This window comes from Suricata suricatta, chromosome 4 (assembly GCF_006229205.1).
Source record: "Suricata suricatta isolate VVHF042 chromosome 4, meerkat_22Aug2017_6uvM2_HiC, whole genome shotgun sequence".
Lineage (NCBI taxonomy): Eukaryota > Metazoa > Chordata > Mammalia > Carnivora > Herpestidae > Suricata > Suricata suricatta.
This window is the reverse complement of record NC_043703.1, coordinates 121,670,505-121,689,772: the sequence shown is the minus strand read 5'-3', so window position 1 is coordinate 121,689,772 and position 19,268 is coordinate 121,670,505. Positions and strand designations below refer to the sequence as shown.

The following is a 19,268-nucleotide window of genomic DNA, read 5'->3' as shown; positions in this document are numbered from 1 at the left end:
CAGGTAGCCTGAGTTAAATATTGAGTGTACTTAGTAGCTGTGTGATTTTGAACAGATTATCCAACTTCTCCTCTATAACATGGAGATGATGATAGCCCCTATCTCAAAGAGACAAAATGGGAAAATGTAGATAAAGCAATGATTCATCTGCTCGGACTAGAATAAGATCTAAGAAGGCATTCACTACTACTAGTCTTATTATTTCTCTCCAATTCCCCCACCCCTGCTTTGGTCACAGCTGTCTTTGCCTAGCTCATACCCTCTCTTCTGTTCTTCCATCTTTCCAAACTCCATGGTCCCCTGAAATCTAGTCCCTTTTTTCACAACCCTATTGTATGTAATACCTTTCACTTTCTGATCACTTATAACATGAACCTCTAAATGATTCTGAACTGAATTCCTTGGGGGTGCCCCCTGTCTTATCTTTTAATATCTCCTAGTAATGAAATCTGCAACAAATATTAGTCCCATGAAATTCTCCTCAAAAATGATTACTATACTTAGCTAAGTCTGTGAGAACTGACCATTGTCTTTCCTCTTGGAAATCAAAATCCCTCTAGTATAGAAAGTTTTTGAAAAGTCCTGCATTAAAAAAAGAAAAAAGAAAAAAAATCCAATTTTTATAACCTCTATTTTCTCATAAGTTTGAATAAAGGAACCTGTCTTAATGTAACATCTATTAAGAGTCCAAAGAGCTAATGTGCCTCAGATCATACTTTGGAAAATTCTGTCCTATTGCGGAATCCAGTAGAACTGCTGGGTTCTTGTGGAGGGGGTGGTGGGGTGATGTCCAAGCCTCACACACTCATACTTCCTCTCAAATGTAGAGTTCCTTTCACTGGCCCTTCCAGGATTCCTTAAGTACACAATAAACACATGTATTTCTACCTATTTCCTTGTACTTGGGGGCAGCTAAGAGGTACGAAAAGGTGCAAAAAGGAATGACAGCTTCATTTTCCCCCTTGCTAATAAAAAAATGTTGTCCTGATTATGACCCTGTATTTTCAAGGAACAATATCTACTGCTGAGACCCAAGGGAACTGCATGCGGGGAAGCTTGCATTCTTTATATGGCTGTGGATTGGAGTCTGCATTAGTGGCATCCATTCCAGCTCCCAGTAGTGTTGGCAGGTATTTCTGTTTGGTCTCGATGCCTCACAGAGTTGAGTCTCAGCTTCGGATCACAAATGGACTGAAAGCAGACAGGAGTGACAATGCAATGAGGGTGGGGGGATCATATGAAATGGACACAACACAGGTGACTCTCAGCCCGGCACAACTCTGTCCTTACGTCAGCCCCAATATGGTTCCTTCAAGATGAAAAGCTGACCTGGTGGCACCAGGAAAAGACAACAATGGTGACAATGCTTCTCTTGTCACAGATACTGCTGCTTCCAGTAGCACCTTCCTTCTTACCATCGCTAACCACCAAGAGAAGTGTTTTAAACATGTTTAACCACTTTAGATTGAATGGAGAAAATGCAACAAATATGAACATATTTTCGAGAAGGTAAATCTTCCAGATAGGGATGAGCATTCCAGCCTTTATTAAAAAAAAAAAAAAAACAACAACCCACAGACAGAAGTGAGGGGTTCTGTAGGGCTAGATGAAGGAGTGAAGGAAAAGGAGGCAAGACAGTGGTCTCACTGGTTTGACGGCCTGACATTTTCTTCAATAGCACCCCAGTGAGGAGCGGGGAAGGCCTGGCTCTCAGGAACTGATGGATGAGTACACACTTGAGGGGCACAGGGAACAGGGGAGCAGAGCTGTGATCATGTGGCTGTGGCACAGCTCATGGGGCCCAGAATCTAAGTAAAAACCCATTTTCCCTTCTCTTGGTGTAGAATTTTCTCCACTGAAGCCTCTGGGGTCTACTGTAGATTTTTCTTCCATTCCCTCCTTTCTTGCCCCCTTCGTCTCCTTTGTATTATATAGTCTAGGTTCACAATTAAGTACATCTGTTAAATTACCTCCTAGGATTTCACAAGGAGTGGTTATGTACAGGTTTGATCTAGAGGTCAGAGAAATATTGTAGACAATGATTCAAAGCATCCATTTTCCACTTGGCCACGCTTATTTTGATGGAAACTTCTTTCAGACCTGACTGAGCCCAAGTCTCTCTTGACTCTAGCCATGGCTTTAGCGAAATCAAAACTGATTCCAAAGCTGTGTCAATATTCCTCTTAGCCTAAGAGTACTCCATGTAGCACCCTCCCACTTCTACCTCTAAACTGATGCTTAGACATTATAAGTTTACTCAAAGCCATTTTGGCTAGACAGTAGGTCTAGGTCATACAGGAGGCAAGCCCATGTGGGAATATCTCAAAATCAAAGATACACCACCATGGCACTTCTCAAAGAACAACAGTACAGATTCCATCTGAACCTTGCAACCATTTCAAATAGTTCAGGGTTGTCACTAAACGTGTTTAAAATCAACACTGTTTAAAACCTCGATAGCATAGAAGTAAATAGAGGTATATTCAGAAATGAGTAAATTCAGAGTTAAAGACGCAGAATCTGATGCTCAGAGAGATAGAAAATAAAACATGAATAGTATCCTAAAACTTAGTGCAAAGGCTTATAAACTATTTGAAAGCTGTAATGGCATATTTTAGCTTTTCAAAATGAAACTGCCCATGGAATCACAGTATGTGAGATAGATGACCAGAAGACCATAGAGCTGCCCTGGTGTCAAGGGGCAGGGCGAGGGTGCAGGAACCTGAGGCTGCACCCACCAGGGGTCATCCTCAACCTTCATCCTCAAGGGATCTTCCGGAAACATTAGTTACCTACAGAACTCAGTCTGCAAAGTGCTGAGCCAGTCTTCCTCTCTTCCTTTACTATAGACTGGCAAGTTCCCGGGGTTAAGCCATGGCCCTGGCCTCCATTCCTGGCTCTGTCGATTACTAGCCTCTTGTCCAGATGAGAAATATCCCTTAAATACTCAGGCTCTGTTTCTTTTGCATAAAATGTAAATGAAAGCACACACACACACACACACACACACACTCACACTTCAAAGATTTGTTCAAGATGAAATTAAATTTTAAAATGTCATTTTTATACTGTAACATTTAAATAAATGTACACTATTATTGGCCAAACAGTAAATTCATTGCTACCTTCAAAAGAAAATAATAGAATGATAAGCCTGATAAGCCTGAATATGATGATATAAAGGGAAATACAGGAAAGAAAAACAATTCTGAGTTTGGCCATAACCTTAGAGGAGTATTTCACTTAGGAAATCTTCCCGGAATATTTGACTACAGGGGCAACAGTGATTAATGCAGAGTTTACTGTGTAATAGAGACTCCGGGGGAAAAGCACCATCAATTACTGATCGTCTAAATCTTTTACACACAAAAACAGATACACAAAAAGCTGTGTAAAACGGGGCAAAAAATGAAAACCGAAACAAGAAACACATGCCAGCTGTAAAAGCAATGCAATCCCTTGGCTACAGGCTTCCGGAATACCCTTATTTAGGTCTTCTGCAAATGCCCTACCCTTCCTGGTAGGAAGTGTCAGCCAAGAGCTCAGGATGGCAGCCTGCTTAGACCTGGATGGGAGCATTTGGGGTGAATGTTGAAATCTCAGCCGGCAGATACCAAAGTCAGTTGCTGACTCACCACTTCCCCCCTGCCTGCCTTTTCACTTCAACCTCTGCTCAGGAACCCTGTCAACCATGTGCCACAAATGCCTCAGCAGGAAAGGAAGAACAGCCCAGCAGGGGCCCTGCTAGCTCAAGGCACTGAGAATGAGGACTTTCCCTTCCTTGGAAAGTTCAAGGTCACCAATATGCCCTCCTCCCCCAAGAACTTGTGACCTTGAGGCTTTGGGGGGGAGGGAATAGAAAATCATATCTCTTTACCCACTTCAGGAAGTACAATATCAATTATCGATTTGGAAGGAATGTTAATTGGGATGGAGTGGCTAGCAGGCGAGGCCAAATATGAAAACAAGGCAAATACTATTAGAAATTGCAAACAGAAAAATTTTTTAATGCTGTCTGAAATAATAAAGGGGTGAGCTGTTAATCCTAGATTTCTGCAGCAATTGCTGTTTTGTTTGCTTATTTGTTTTTCATCCTTTGTACCACCCCACAGTAGAAATTAATTCACCTTTGTATCAAAAGTTCTCTTTGCATTGTCAGAAACTGCAAATACTCATTTAATGCCTTCAAACAATGCTACAGACCTGTGTGGAATGATATAGCTATGTTCTCTAATTATGCGATGCTTGTAAGTCAACAAGAAAGCATAGAAACCATCCTTTTCCATTTCCCACAATTCTCCAAATCTGTTCTTAAGGGAACTCCAGACTTCCAATTCTTCACACTTCAACCTAAGGTCATGTCTGAGTTCCCTCCAACTTTGCTCTCTATGTCCCTTCCATGGCCAAGAACCGGAGTCTTCATCCATAAGTAGTATAATATCCATCCTTCCTCATATTCTACTCCCATTGCCCTTTCCAGGCCCACATTACTCTTCCTCTGAATTAGGGCAATGTCCCCACTACAGGTTTCTCTGCCTTGGCTCATCCCATCTCATTCTATTCCATACACTGCTGAGTTAAAATTTCCTAAGCACAACTGTGAGCACGTTGGTGCATGACTAAAAATGCCCTGTGGCTTCCCTCTGCTTAAGGGAGACTTTCCTGATAAACCGCTGATAACAACAGTTGCTTAATGCTAATCACCCAACTACAATGTAAGCTACGTGAGAGCAGAAGCTTTGATTTGGAACTTTGCTGGGCACAGAGTAGGTGCAATAAATATTTGTTGAATGAATAATTAAATGAAAAATGGATGAATGAATGGATAGAGGAATGGAAGGAGAACAACTGGATGTATAAATAATGGCTCCTTCAATGGCTTACAGGAATAAATACTGTATATAAAAGTCAGGTGCAGAGTCAGGTCTTGTTAAATGTTGGTCTTCCTATATTCTCTATTGCCCTCCTGAACCATCCCATCTCTATCTCCCAACCATGAAAGGTCAAGACCAAACCACGCAAGGGTCATATTTTCCACGCTGAATTTGTACCTGATACTGTTGGCAAGGGGAAAATATGCAACTTTGGATTAGGGGAGATGCCCTCACTGATTTGTTGGGAATCAGCTATGGTGGGGAGATGAAATAGGAGCAGCTGTTTGCAGATGTGAGATGGGCAGCAATGGACTTACAAAAGGACAATGTAAGGACGGCATGGGCCTGCACTGTGGTGACATGGGGAAGACGACTCATGTTTGAGAGGGAATTCAGAGGCAGACCTGGTGGGCTTACTGGGGAGTGACAGATAGACAGTCTTTAGAGCTTGTCCTCGGCTTCTCAAACTCTGCCTAAGGCTAAGGCTCAGGGTGCTCCTTATGTCTTTTTTTGTTTTTTTTTTAAATATTGAAGGTAGAAATAATGTGACTCTTGACAGCTGAAAACTAGCAACAACAAATCCTGGTATAGTACTCTTCGACCATCTTTAATCACTAATGTCCCAGTAAGTGTGTATCCTACAGAGAAGGCAGAAATGCCAAAGACCAGAACTTCCTATGAGGAGACTGTTATGAAAGGCCCATTTTTAAAAAGCCCATTTTGTGGAAGAAACCAGCTGTCTCTTAATTGCTGTCTGCACTGTGGTGTCTCCTGGGGATTGGGGAGGGGAGTGGATTAAAGAAAAAGTTTTGAAGGCCACAGGCAAGAATAGCCAAATGATATGAATTTTAATATATACTTTTAAAAGGGTTAGGCAATGATGGAAAGATAGGACTGTTTTCCTTTTATTTCACAGTTAAATTAAAATTTCTACAAAAGTGCAGTGGCGACTTCTTTGAAAACACTGCAGAATTTTAAATTTCAGAAAGATTCATCTTTTAGAGTCACAAATCTGTGCAAAAGCCTTTGGCTACAGAAAGCCCAGGGTTCAAGACAGTGGTATGGCAAAGGCTTAGCATGTGTTTCTGAAAGGTAGCCCACTTGGGATAGGGGCCCTTCCATTTTCAAGTGAAGCCACAGAATTATCAAAATGAAACAGAAAGATGTATGAAATATTCCTTTCACCCCAACTAGATAAGAAAGCTGAACTCTCAAAATGTTATTCATAGTCTATAATTTATGAACTTTCAGATTATCAACTATAGCATTTTGCTCCCCCCACAAAAAAGGAGTTCCAAATAATAATATAAATCTTACTCCCTACTCTATCCTCGCTTCTGAAAAAGACAGGCAACAGGCATGCACTTAAACAGAGTGTCAAAGAAATGAATCCACAGTTTATTGCTACTACTCATCTTGGCTAGTAAATGGCCTCCATACTATTCTTCATTCATTAAAAATGGTTCATTTCCTTTGGCCTTTATTCATTGCCTAATATTCCTAATGAACTTAATGTAGCAAGTGATGTAATCAGACAAAAGAACTGTAAGAACCCTTTCCTGCCACTATAAGCAGAATTAAAGCATATTTAATTACGACTTTCATGTTCACAAAGTCTTGGTTAACTATTCATCACCCACACTGCTGTCAATTCCAAGCATTATTCCTTCCTTTCACTGAAGTAGAACAATACTATCTCCTATGCTCAGTTCTCCATGTCTGGAATAACAATTGACCAGGGAGGTACCTAACTAGTCACAGCTACATGTTAGTCACTGCACTGAGGTGACCCTTATCTCTGCACCCAAGAGGGCCAAAAGTGGTGTCCACAAAAGAGAAATGAGGGTGACATCAACAGTGCCTGATTTATAACCAGGGCACGGAAGACAGTCTAGCAAGGCAGGGAAGAGTTGAAAGGGAGTGGCTTCTGGATAGATTTTTTTCCAAAAACAGTCACTGTATTTTGGTGAGGAGGAGAGAATTCTGTTTCTTGAGAGGGACATTAAGAATACAAAAAGTGGGGCATAAGCAATCTGTGGCAAGACGGTGGCAAGGAATTCAAGGGAAGCTAACCACAGCTGGGTGCCTGCTTGGAAGGCAAGTCAGGTTCAAGAGTTTGCGCCAGACCCCAAAGAAGCAGGAGAGGCCTCCAGGGTCTGTTCTGCTTTTGTTTTTGCTTTCTTAGCAGAAATAAATGTGGTGGCAGACATGTTTTGAGAAATATGATTTGGTAACAAATACTATAGCTAAATAAACAAGAATGATTTTGTCCCATCAGGAGGCAATTAGGTCTTAGACCTGGGTGGTAGCAGTGAGGAAACAAGACGACACATTCTGTTTTTCTTTTTTAAGTTTATTTATTTATTTTTGAGAGAGTGTGTGAGAGAGAAGGAGGGGGAGGAGCAGAGAGTGAGGGAGAGAGAGAATCCCAAGAAGGCTCCACACTGTCAGCACAGAGCATGATACAGGCTCAATCCCATGAACCATGAGATCATGACCCGAGCTGAAATTAAGAGTCCAATGCTTAATCAACTGAGGCATCCGGATAAAGGGTGCATTTTCTAGAGTCTAGGTGAAGGAAAAATTGGTGATGAATTGGACAATCATTATGAAAAGCTAAAGGAGAAAGGTGGGTAAAAATTGCTGAATGCATTTCAAACTGATTCTTACTCTGACCCCCACCACATCTGTCTTTCCTTCCCATTTTTCAGGGTAGAGCTCCATAGTACCTCTCCTGCACAGTCACCTCAGAGCCACTCAGCTGACTGTGACTCCCCGCATGGAGCTCATGCAGCACAAAGAGCCAGAGAGGGCCACGTGGTAGCTGTCTGCCCTGTCTTGGATGGTTTCTGTGCAGGTTTCATGTTGCTCTAAACTCCTTGGGCCAGTGAGTCCTGTGTAGCATATCTGTAATCACCATACCCCAGTGCCTGGCGAATATGGCACTGTAGGTGCCAAGTCAGTATTTACAGAAAGAATAGTGAGGGCTGGTCACCAGAGTGGTCCTCAAGCCTCTTCAGAAGGGGCTGACGTCCTAAGTGAATAAAAACTCAGCTTTATATATAAGTGCTCTACAGTGACTCAAGATGATCATTTTCTGCCCAGAGCTGCTTTCTGATAAAGGTCAAACAAGCTTAAAACAACAACAACAAAATCTCCACTTGATGTGACATTTCTAAAGAGAGCTGAGACTCTTAGTTGAAGATAACGTCTATCTTCCTTGTTCTGCTTCTTCATCAGACCACCAGACTGGCCTAACAAGACTTCTCACAGATCTCAAATACACATTCTGTTGAGTTGTCTTCTTTAGTCATTGGCAAAGGTAGTAATTCCTCATAGGAAGGGGCCAAATATCAACCATCAGTTTGCACAAAGGACAAACTCCCTAGGATGCTGCTTATACTATGTGTCCAGTAACATAATCAGTCTCATGTTTGCAAGACATATTTGCAGAAATAATTTTATGTTGTGCATGCATATTAGTAAGCTAGTGGGAGATCAATGTGTAGTATAATCCTCTGACTTAAGCAAATGATATTTAAGGCTTTATTAAGGGACAATAACTTGACAACTGCAGCACGCTTGTACATTTCAGGTATTTAATGGACATCTCAAGGCTCTCTAGGTATCTAAAAAGCCAAGAGACTTGTAGACGTCAAGAAACACTGCTTATATCCACCCCACGATAAGCCCAAAACAGAGAAATCTAGAACTGGTAACAAAGGGGTTAAGTGTGCAAAATGAACAGTAAAAATTCCAGAGTCCTGGACTAATCAAGTCTTCATAGATAGTTTCACTACTCTATATGAAGTAAATCCATCTAATCAAATAGTGGTTACACCCACGTTTAAATACAGAACACATTCCAAAGCAAAATAAACTTTAAAAAAAATTGTGAATCACGCCAGATTACCCATGTGTTGGATTTCATTCATCTGTGCAAGGAGTCTGGATTTGACTATCATAGGAGAAAATGACTCTAGAATATGGAGGCTAGATGACTGCAAAGGGCTAGGCTCCTTCTTCACAGATGCCAAACCTTAGGAGGGAATGAATAAAGAAATAAGCTCCAAGGAGCTGATTAATGCACATCCCTTTCAGAGTGATTCATAGACCACCCCTGTCTGTGTGACCAGTATGGATTTATTAACATTAGAGGAATGCTATTCAAACAGGTATCAAAACATTTTAATGCGATGGAATGCTGGATGAAATATTATTGCCACCTCTCAGCAGACTGAAACCAGCTGAGATAATTGCACTGCCAAGGTGAAATGATTCAGCCCCCAGATGCCATTTTAAGGCTCTGCGTTTTGTTTTCTAAAACTGCATGATTTGGTGTAATAATGGCCTAATGGTATGCTCAGACTCCGCTCCCCTCATTCTGCGGTGCCTAACAGATACCACTGATTGGATCTCACTGCTCCAATTATATCTTCCGCAGCTTAATACCAGAGTCCATGAGAAAGGCCAGGCTGAATAACTCCTGTCAATAAGCTTGCGTTTACTGGGCACTTCCTGGGATAGCCCTGGCTCCTTGAGCATGGGGTTGGGGGAGTGGAGAGTGGCAGAGTAAAGACCAAGGGTCCTGTCTCTCTCCAAAGAGTCAAGAACTTGAACATGAAATTATTTGAGAAAAGAAAAGCACAAGAACAAAAAGATAAGCACAAGAACAAAAAGTGCAGACTGCCAAACAAAAGTGAAGGCATGTTTAGAAAATATACCAAAACCTTCTTTTGCATGTTTCTTCCAAGCTATTTTTACTTTTGAAAGTAAAATCATTTCCTAGTTTCTGAATTTACCTATCTTCTTTTTCTTATATTCTATTTCCTATCTCCCCTAAATCCTCAAATCTCTTTCTATGTGACAGAAAGAAACAGAGCAGTGCCTGCCTTCAGCAAGCTCCCCACCATGTTGGATCCAGTGATTGTCCATGTGAAGAGTGAGCTAGCCATCCAAGACAGTGTGTGGTCACCACGAAGCCATTTTTAGCAAGCCACTCTCTGAAGGCAATAATGTGTACATGAATGTCTATAAACTGGGAGAACACAGGAAAGGAGTGACAAAAGTCCAATAGGTAAATGCAGAACATAGTCACACTCTGTCTTCTCATGTTTAATACCAGGATCACCTACTGAATGTTCTCAGGAGAGATCTGTGACCTCAAGAATGATACTGTTATTTTAAACCATAGTAAACCCCTCCTGCTTATTTAGTTCTGCATGCTCATGCTGTAGCTTGGTGGGTGGCACAGTCATCATATTAAGCCTCTTATTTTTATTCTAACCATGCCCCTTGGTCTCACAAATTCATGAGCCTTTCCACCCTCAGACCTTTCTTTGCTCAGTCTGTCCCCAGGGATCAGAATGCCCTACTCCTCTCTTTACCCTCTTTACACTTATTACTTGGTCTGCAGACTTTTGCTTAAGCCTGCCACCAATGGCACAGCCTTCCTATGCTGGTTTCCTAAAACATTTGTCATTTTGTCACTTAATCATTTGCTACCTTTGTTGTTATTCCATTTCTTCATGCAATTGTATATTGCATTGATGAGATCTTAAGATGCCCAAGGGTAGCAAATTGAAAACTCCCGGCCAGGTTTTAGTTCCTGGTAATGGACCAAACAACATGTCAAGATGTGCCAAGAACTGTGGCTCACCTTAGAGCCCATGGGAAATCCCAAGAACATTAGAAGGAGAGAGAATAGGCCAATTGACAGCAAAGTGATTTCAGTGCAAGCTTTATGGTTTGAAAAATCACTGGATTTCTGGGGCAGGTTAAAGGACAATGTAATCACAATGCTAACGGATACTTCTTGTGGATAAAGGATTCAATTAGGAGTAGTTTTCTTTCTTTCTTTTATTATTATTATACAATTTATTGTCAAGTTAGCTAACATGCAATGTACACAGTGTGCTCTTGGCTTTGGGAGTCTATTCTTGGATACATCATTTACATACAACACTCAGTGCTCATCCCAACAAGTAAGAGCAGTTTTCTGAAATGAAACAAAACAAAACAAAACAAAACAAACAAAAGAAAACCTTTGTGGGTCCATAGCTACAGAAGTTGGAAGGTAATCACTCAGCTACATTATCCATGAGGTTATTACCTCTTCCAGCTCTTTTCCTTAAAATAAACTTAAGAGAAAGGCGTGGGTATCTATTCAAGAGAAGAGGGGGAAGGCAAAGAACCAAGAAAGAGGGGACTGAAGATGAGAAGTAGCAAACGTGAAATTTTGTTGATTTCACAATTTCGTCAGGCCACTTGTAAGTTCCACCAGATTCCCTGAAAAGGGAAGGGCCAAGAGAAAGTGTTCAGTTCTGGTCCTACTTTCCCTCTTCAAGAGGTTCAAATCCAAAGAGGTTTCCATGAATTTAAACAAGCTGGAAATTTCCAGTAGCCCAGTTTTCTATATTCTTATTATACATTTGAGAAGACAGCAAATCCCAAACACAGAAGATTTAAGTAGAATAATGCAAAATCAAGCCAAGTATCAACCACCACCACTTTGACAATAAAACTCTCAGAGATAAAATTCTAGCATAGTCCCTATTCAGCCCCACGTCTTCCCCATGTCTTACTCAAATGATGACTCCAGCAGATCTTATCAAATTAAGACAGAAGGTTACATTCACCCACATTTTAGAAAGATTTTTGCACCTATAACTGTAAAAGCATCATTTGCTTAACTACAACCACCAGAAAATTCAATTAACCAGAATACCTCATTCCTCACACATCTTGGTTCCTTGGGGTTTTATTGCCTCCATTTCACCATATGCAACATTAAGTATGTCTAATTTTCAAAGCAGAAAATATAATTATTCCTTTTGTCAATGAAAACCTTGGGTAGAAATAATCACTAATGTGAACTTTGCCATTCCAGGTTGTTAAATTCAAATGAATATAAATGATGTTCTCTCTAAATTATCTTTCTAATTTGAGGCATAAATGGGCTTTTTGCCCTCACCTTCAAGGCTTGCCTTTAATATTCTCTGAAAGATAAATTACATTATTATCTTATGAAAGTCTGCTGAAAATCATTGAATTTTCAGTTCTAGAAGCTGAAGATATTTCTTGTTTGACAAAGTATATCAATACTTGTCACTGACACAGAGATTGCATTTTTAAGGCACTTATGGAGCAAAAGAAACAAAACAAACTTTATTCTGGCATTCATTTTAAAGCAAAACATCTAAAAATAAATCAGATCTGGCTAAGGATATACCTAGGGCCTTAGTTGGATTTAATTACATACAGAGCTGGCAAATCTACAGTCACAATCAACACGTAGACAGCAGTATTCCTCAAATCATTTTGACACTAACGTGTCATAGGTAGTTGACTTTCAGACACACTGGAGGCTGAAGCCACATTGGAACCAGGGCTGATGAAAAAGTTTGGTGAGCACCAGAGCATTTCGTTGGTCACGGGTGTTTCAAACAACTTTCTCTAGCCTAGGTTTAGTCTACTGTTGTTCTTTAATGATAGGATAGGAATAAGGTGATCACACACAATAATAATGGAAACACACGCATGGTTTATTATATGCTGATTTCATGCTGACCACAATGTTTACTGCTATACGTGCACCTCATGGATTCATTTATTTAGAACTCGCAGCACCCTCTGAGTCTGCTATGTTGCTCATTTTACAGATGGGGAAACTGAGATCTAGAAGAATTAAGCCACTTGCCAAAGGTCGTGAGGATAGTCCACTTGTCAGAAGTATATGAACCAGTAAATGTGAAAAGGCTGATTTAAAAAAAATGTGTATGTTGAGGGTTGGGCATCTAATGAAATTCAGCAGAATACTTAAATTAGATTCACTGAACTTCTTTCTTTTCTTCAAATTTGAGTATCAGTAGACCAGGTAATCTCCAGTCCCCACATTGAGATGCATGAAAAATGTCCTTTTCCTTCTTTGCTTAAAACTCAGCAGTAACAATAACAGCAAATAGTTGTAAAGCTCTGATTCTGTGCCACATTCCATTTTCAACATTTTATTAATACTATCTCCATTTTATAAGGGAGGAAACTGAGCACAGAGAGGTCAATATGCCCCTTTTACACTGTTAGTAAGTAGAGGAACAGGAGTTTTGGCTGGGAATGATAAGGCTCCAAAGTCTGTTTTCTTAGTCACCATGTTTCAGTAGAAATTTCTGTGATCCAACTTTCTCCAACTTCCCTCTTTGCCTCCCGGGGGGGGGGGGGGGGTGGGGGCACCAGAAGCCTGGTGTGCCTGTGTAGGATCGAATATGACTGCCATGTTACTCCTGGGTACACACAAATCATGATACTCTGCTGTACCTTGCAGACACAGGGAGCTCTGGAAGGCGACTTCAGACCGACCTTGAGGACTACTCTGAAGTCTTAGCTCCCTCAAGAAGGAGGCATGTGTCTTCCCAAATCTATCTAAGGGCCTTAAATTATCCTACTGCTGATTCTAAGCCTGGGTGCAAGAAGGGCACGGAACCTCTTCTTGGAGACACAAGAGCATCTAACCTTTGTTTCTGGCCACACTTAGTCCGATCTTATTCTCAGGAGCTTTATATCATGAGTGTAATATTCAACTTCAAGTCTGTGTCAGAGGCTGGGGATACGAACAGGAAAACAAAAACTGGAAATTTCCCTGACTTCATTAACATTTAAACCAAGGCAGATAGGTCTCTGCATCCATCCAAATTACTTAGCTACAGAATTACCAAGAGATCTAGTATGGTGTTATGCTGTCACTGACACATCTCTTAGACATCCTCAGAGACCAGGATAGAACTCTGATTGACTCTAGCTCCCACAGAAAACTGAGAGGAACAAAAAACTATACAAGGAGGAAACCAGGCCCAGAAGGGTTAATCACTCAAAGACTCACAAAGGCAGGCATACCTCAGTCTCTAACACTCCAATTCTGAAGTGCTTTCCATGGAACAGAGAGCAGTACTTTCCTCTCAAAGCCAAGAGCAGACTAAGAGACTATAAACATGCATTGGGTATAGACCCAACATTATTATTTCCTTTGAAACATTCCTATTTTGTTTTTTATGTATTTGAACTACAAAACCCTCAGCTTTCAAGGGTTCCTTTGAGGAATCCTTCACCATCAGTGCATACTTTGATTTACAGAAATCACAAACCTTCCAGAGGTCTATCTTCTTTGGCCCAAAGTAATAATGCAATTCTTGAAGTACTATGATTATTCAACAAGGTGGAGAAATGTCAGTCCATTAGCCAGTAGCCTCTAATGATCTATAGTTAGAGACAAAAGTATTCTTGTAACTAAATCCTTAGTAAGAGCTACACAGTTAAAAAAACTTTAGCATTTAACACAATATACCTTACAATAATATTTTTCTAAAATGTAGATTTAAGGCTTTATTTTCTCATCCTGATTCATGAGCCTCAGATATGCAACATTTTATACAAAGAAACCTCCTTGAACATATCACTTTATTCTAGGCCTAGGTCCAGGAACAGATTTTTCATTCCTTAGAGTCACAGAGATAAGCAGACCAATTACATATATATATCTTTAAAGAATTACTAGGGTGGTGCCTGGGTGGCTCAGTCGGTTGGGCATCCGCCTTCAGCTCAGGTCATGATCTCACGGTTCGTGGGTTCGAACCCCACGTCGGGTTCTGTGCTGACAACTCAGAGCATGGAGCCTGTCTTTGGATTCTGTGTCTCCCTCTCTCTCTGACCCTCCCCTGCTCATGCTGTCTGTCTGTCTGTCTGTCTCTCTCTCTCTCTCAAAATAAATAAAAACATTTAAAAAAAATTACTAGGGACACATGGGTGGCTCAGTTGGTTAAGCGGCTGACTTCAGCTCAGATCATGATCTCGGTGTTCATGAGTTCAAGCCCCATATCGGGCTCTGTGCTGACAGCTTACAGCCTGGAGCCTGCTTTTGGATTCTGTGTCTCCCTCTTTCTCTGACCCTTCCCCACTCACACACTCTCTCTCTCAAAAATAAACATTAAAAAAAACGTTTAAAAAATTACTAAATGCATGGCCTACAATCCCAACCTTGCCAATAATGGGAAAGTTACTTTCCTCAATGAGCCTTAGTGTCCTCATTTGTAAAATGAGCTATTATTGAAAGTACTCAAAATTATCACAGAATTATTCCAGAAAAGTATAGATGTGCAGTTCTTAGCACAGTGTCTAGCATACAGTATGTCTCTCCAAATGGAGAGCTAATATACATACACACATACTCAGATGTATAATTCATCCAAAACAATAATACAAAGAAAATGAAATCTACTACTTTTCCCTTGATACGACCACCTAATGATCTGCTTCTGAATATGTAGAGTTTAAAAGTCAAATGGTACATATTCAGAAAGACAATTCACAGTGGCATTCCGGAGTCACAGTGATGGCGGTGATGATGTCAGCACCATCTAAGCTCTTGTCTGTACCCTATGACCCTATTTACCCTATTAAGGGTATTTACCCTAAATAAGGAAATGGAGGCATCAGGTGCTCAAGTAACTTTCCATAGTCATGCGGCAGGTGTATGAAGCAGCCAGCACTGGAACCCAGACAATGATTCCACAGTCCATGCTCTCAACCTTTACAAAATGCAATGGTCCTCCTGACCTGCCCATAGTCTGGGTCTCTGGGTGATGCAGGCACAAGCTGAGGGAAGCAGAAAACTAAGTCAACCTTTTGATCCACTCTAAGAGGTCATGAAGTGATGAGCCCCATGCAGCAAGCCTGATGTGACTTCCCTCAAACCACATGGGGTTGGCTGGAGAACTGAATGGGATACCTGTACGCTCTAACAGAACATGATGTATTTTAGGTACATAGAAGCTATTTCTTGACTCTGAATCTGAACTAAAAATTTAAAAAAAAGCAACAACTGAAGAATGATTGGCTTCACGCTGTATGCTCTGCATTTTTCACTTACCACCACTCAGCTCAGAGTGTTTTCAAGTGGGTACCTACTGCTTCTCCCTTTCGACATGGTTGTGGTAAAAGTATTAATTTCAAAAATGTTAAAAAGACTGAACATAGAAACAAGGATCTTAAACATTCCTATTGTCACGGGTAGAGAGGGACATAAAACGGTTTGAGTTTCTTTGTTTTTTGTTTGTATTCTCAATGGCCTTAAATCAGGCAAATTAGTGAGATTTCATTCCCACAATTTGTAGTCTCCATTTATTGAGGTTGTGCTAGTATGTGTGAAGGTTATTTTTAATCCTTAAGCTAAAAGTTTTATTTTGCTTTTAATTCCTCACAGCCATTTTAGGAATTAATTGCCTTTCTTTTTACAGAAAAGAGAAACAGAAGTTCCAGAAGATTAAGTAATTTGCCCAAGAACACAGAGCTTGTTAACTTGAACCCAGTTCTGCCTGAATTCAAAATCTTCACACTGTCCTGCATGTGACTTCCTGGGAAAGCAATCTCTGGGGGCACACATAAGGGTGGAAGAATGGAAACATAGATTATATAATGATATTTCATGGATCCTTTATTTAGTCCATTACAACCTTGGAAAACCACAACAAGGTCCCCGCTCTAACACTGCATTGGACTATAGCAAAAGCACTGCACATATCTCATAGGGTGCTGGAGGTAGGTGCAGGGGCCAAGGGTTCAGAGCCAAGGTGGGTAGCAAGTGGTGGTTGCAAAGTGCAGAGAAAAATCCTGCAGGCCATGAGGATGTACAACACTAAGAAATCTCCGTTCTCAGAGGAAGAAGCCAAGCCAATAATATATCCACCTTTCAGCTGTGAGCTCATCAAGGGTATCTTCCCAGTAATAGTGTCTGAGCTGGCACTGGCATTTGCTGAAAATTTAAAGGGGGTCTTGACAATTTTTACCAACACATGCCATGGCAAATTAAAACTAGATGTTCAAATTCTGGCAAAAATTTCTGATGCCATTGGAATCAAAATGCGTCTTCCAAGAAGACCCATCCATCCTATTATGTCCACAACATATGCTACAACAGGAGTTGGGCTATGGGGCAGGCATAATAAAGCAAATGGCTATTTCTGTTTTCTCCTGGGGTATGGGTAACTGATCCCCAGGAGAGCATAAGGGCAGACATTACCTTTCTGTTGGCTACCTGGAACTCACGCATCTGTCTGCACCTGTCCTGGTGTGCAACCCAACAGTTTCTCTCACTTGCCTGGTTCCAGGGCTTCCAAGAAAAACCTGGTAAGTTGGACACCGGCTGTTGGCATATTCAAGGCCAGGAAAGATCATGCTCAGACTTCCCTGCTGTTGAGCCTGCTGCTTGCTGCTTTTGTTTCTGGTATTGTCGGTCTCCACTGAAGTTAACACACACAGTAGATTAGCTTGCTTAACAAGCAATGTTAATACAGCGATTAGTGTGACAGTGGGAGAGCACTTCCTTTACCCCTACCGGTCCCTTGTTCAGTTTATACACAGGATGTCCACTTCAGTTCCTTACTATCAAATAAACAGCTATTTACTGAGCACCTAGTGTGTACTTAGTTCCAAACTAGATTCTGGGTGAAAGTATACAAGGAACTCAGGAGGCTTAGAACATTCTGACCGCAGAGGAGGTTCACACACAGAAGAAAGAGGCTGCTGATGACTGCAGTAAGGTGTCCTGAGCCATGTTGAAAAAAGGGACAGAAATCAACTAGAAGGCAAGAAGGTGAGGTGTCAGGATGAAGGAGGTCGGTTCAGAGCCAGTGGGGCTAAGGGAGTGCTGGTGAAAGAACTCTAAATAGTGAGGGCAGATGAACAGCATGCTTTAGGAACAAGGCCACCACAGTGGCTCTGAGGAAGGATATACCAGAGGAGCTGGTTGCAGACAATCCTGTAAGACAAGCTGAGGGCGACTTGGGAAGCGCTGTGCTGGGGGCTTGAACTTGATCATGCAGGCTAAGGAGAGGCACACAGTTTCTGCACGGAGCAGAGAGTAAATACTTTCAGCCAGACAATCTTTGCTACAACCACTCAACTCTGTGTTTATAGGGCAAAAGCAGCCGTTGAGCATATGGAAATGAATGGGCATGGCTGTGTTCCAATAAAACTTTACTGACATATCAGATAGTCAGATGGATTTTGGTCTGTGGCTGTAGTTTGCTAATCCCTGTTGTAAGCAGTGGGAAACCCCATAAAACTTATAAGCAAGGGGGGTATGTCTCACACAGTGAGTATATGACATGGGTCACAGTGCTGCTGGTCAGAGGTTATACTGGAGGGAAAAAGAGATGGGAGACAGAGGGACTAGTCAGAAAGTTTTATTTCTGATATATGCCTTTGTGAGTCTAACTCTCTGGTGCCCAAGATCTGAACAGTGTCCTTCTGCTCTCAGGGCACTGACCTGCAGTCACACACCATTCTCAAGTCCTATGAACTAAGGCATCATTCTCAAACTAGATGCATTTCTTAAAGCAGGCATTGGCAAAAATTATCTCCTAAATGAAGTATAGATCAGGGCAAAGATAACTTGTAAGCCTGACACTGTTTAGGAGATGGAAAGAATTGTTTGTGGAGGAAAACGTGGAAGACCAAGGTTTCATTAAGGTAAAAGAGGGGCCAAAGTGATAAATGAGCACCAGTAGCCCTTTTTCCGCTCTTTTAATATTGAGGTAAGAAGGAAGAAAGATTTGGATCGATGTTCCCATCAATGACTAAGTCTTCTCTACCAGGAACAAAACTAACCTCTTAAATGAGGAGAAAGAGAAAACAGCAACAATGAACCAGCCTTCTTTGGCATTCATTCTCCTGAAGATGGTTTCCAAGCAGAGTGCCCTGCCAGTCCCACTTTAGGGGGCACGCAAAAACGCCATGGTAATCGACAAAACCCACCAGGACTAACGTGTTGAAGTTTCTGCAAACCAGAATTAAACTGGATGTGCCAACTCTAAATCTGTTACAGGGAATTCTGTAGTAAGTCTTTGAAATAGGACAAATGTAATCTTCAACACAGCCGAAGTAAAAACCAAGAGTATGAATAATGAGGTTTTCTGGTAAAATGAAGACGGACCTGCTTTGGGGCATTCTAGTGCAGACTGTCCCCCTCATAAAAGGAACCATGGTCCAAAACGTTCTGTACAATTTGAATATTTTCTCTTACTGACATGGTATAAATGTGGGTTAGCTCCCAGGCTAGCCCTTCAAAAGCTTATGTAAATCAAAATAAAATAAAATAGAAATGATAGGAAGCAAAGGCTTTGCAGTACTAATAATTAAGCAAATCAAAAGCAATTAAAATTATGTAAAAATTTAAAAATTTCTCTTAAAAACAGGGAGGTCAAATTTAAAACATGGCCAAAGGATTCATTTTGAGATCTTCATCACTTACAGCTCCCACCTCTCTCTGTGTTCATCAGATCTCAGAGTCATCAGCTTCCTTGCTGTTCTTTGAAGACGCCAAGCTTATTCTTGCCACGGGGCCTT

At 41.1% G+C, this 19,268-nt stretch overlaps 1 protein-coding gene across 3 annotated transcripts in view; it reads right to left on the bottom strand.

The window, feature by feature from the left end:
* CTNNA2 (catenin alpha 2) overlaps positions 1-19,268 on the bottom strand; it is a 1,129,701-nt gene that overhangs the window by 626,870 nt on the left and 483,563 nt on the right. The gene's annotated exons all lie outside the window — the stretch shown is intronic.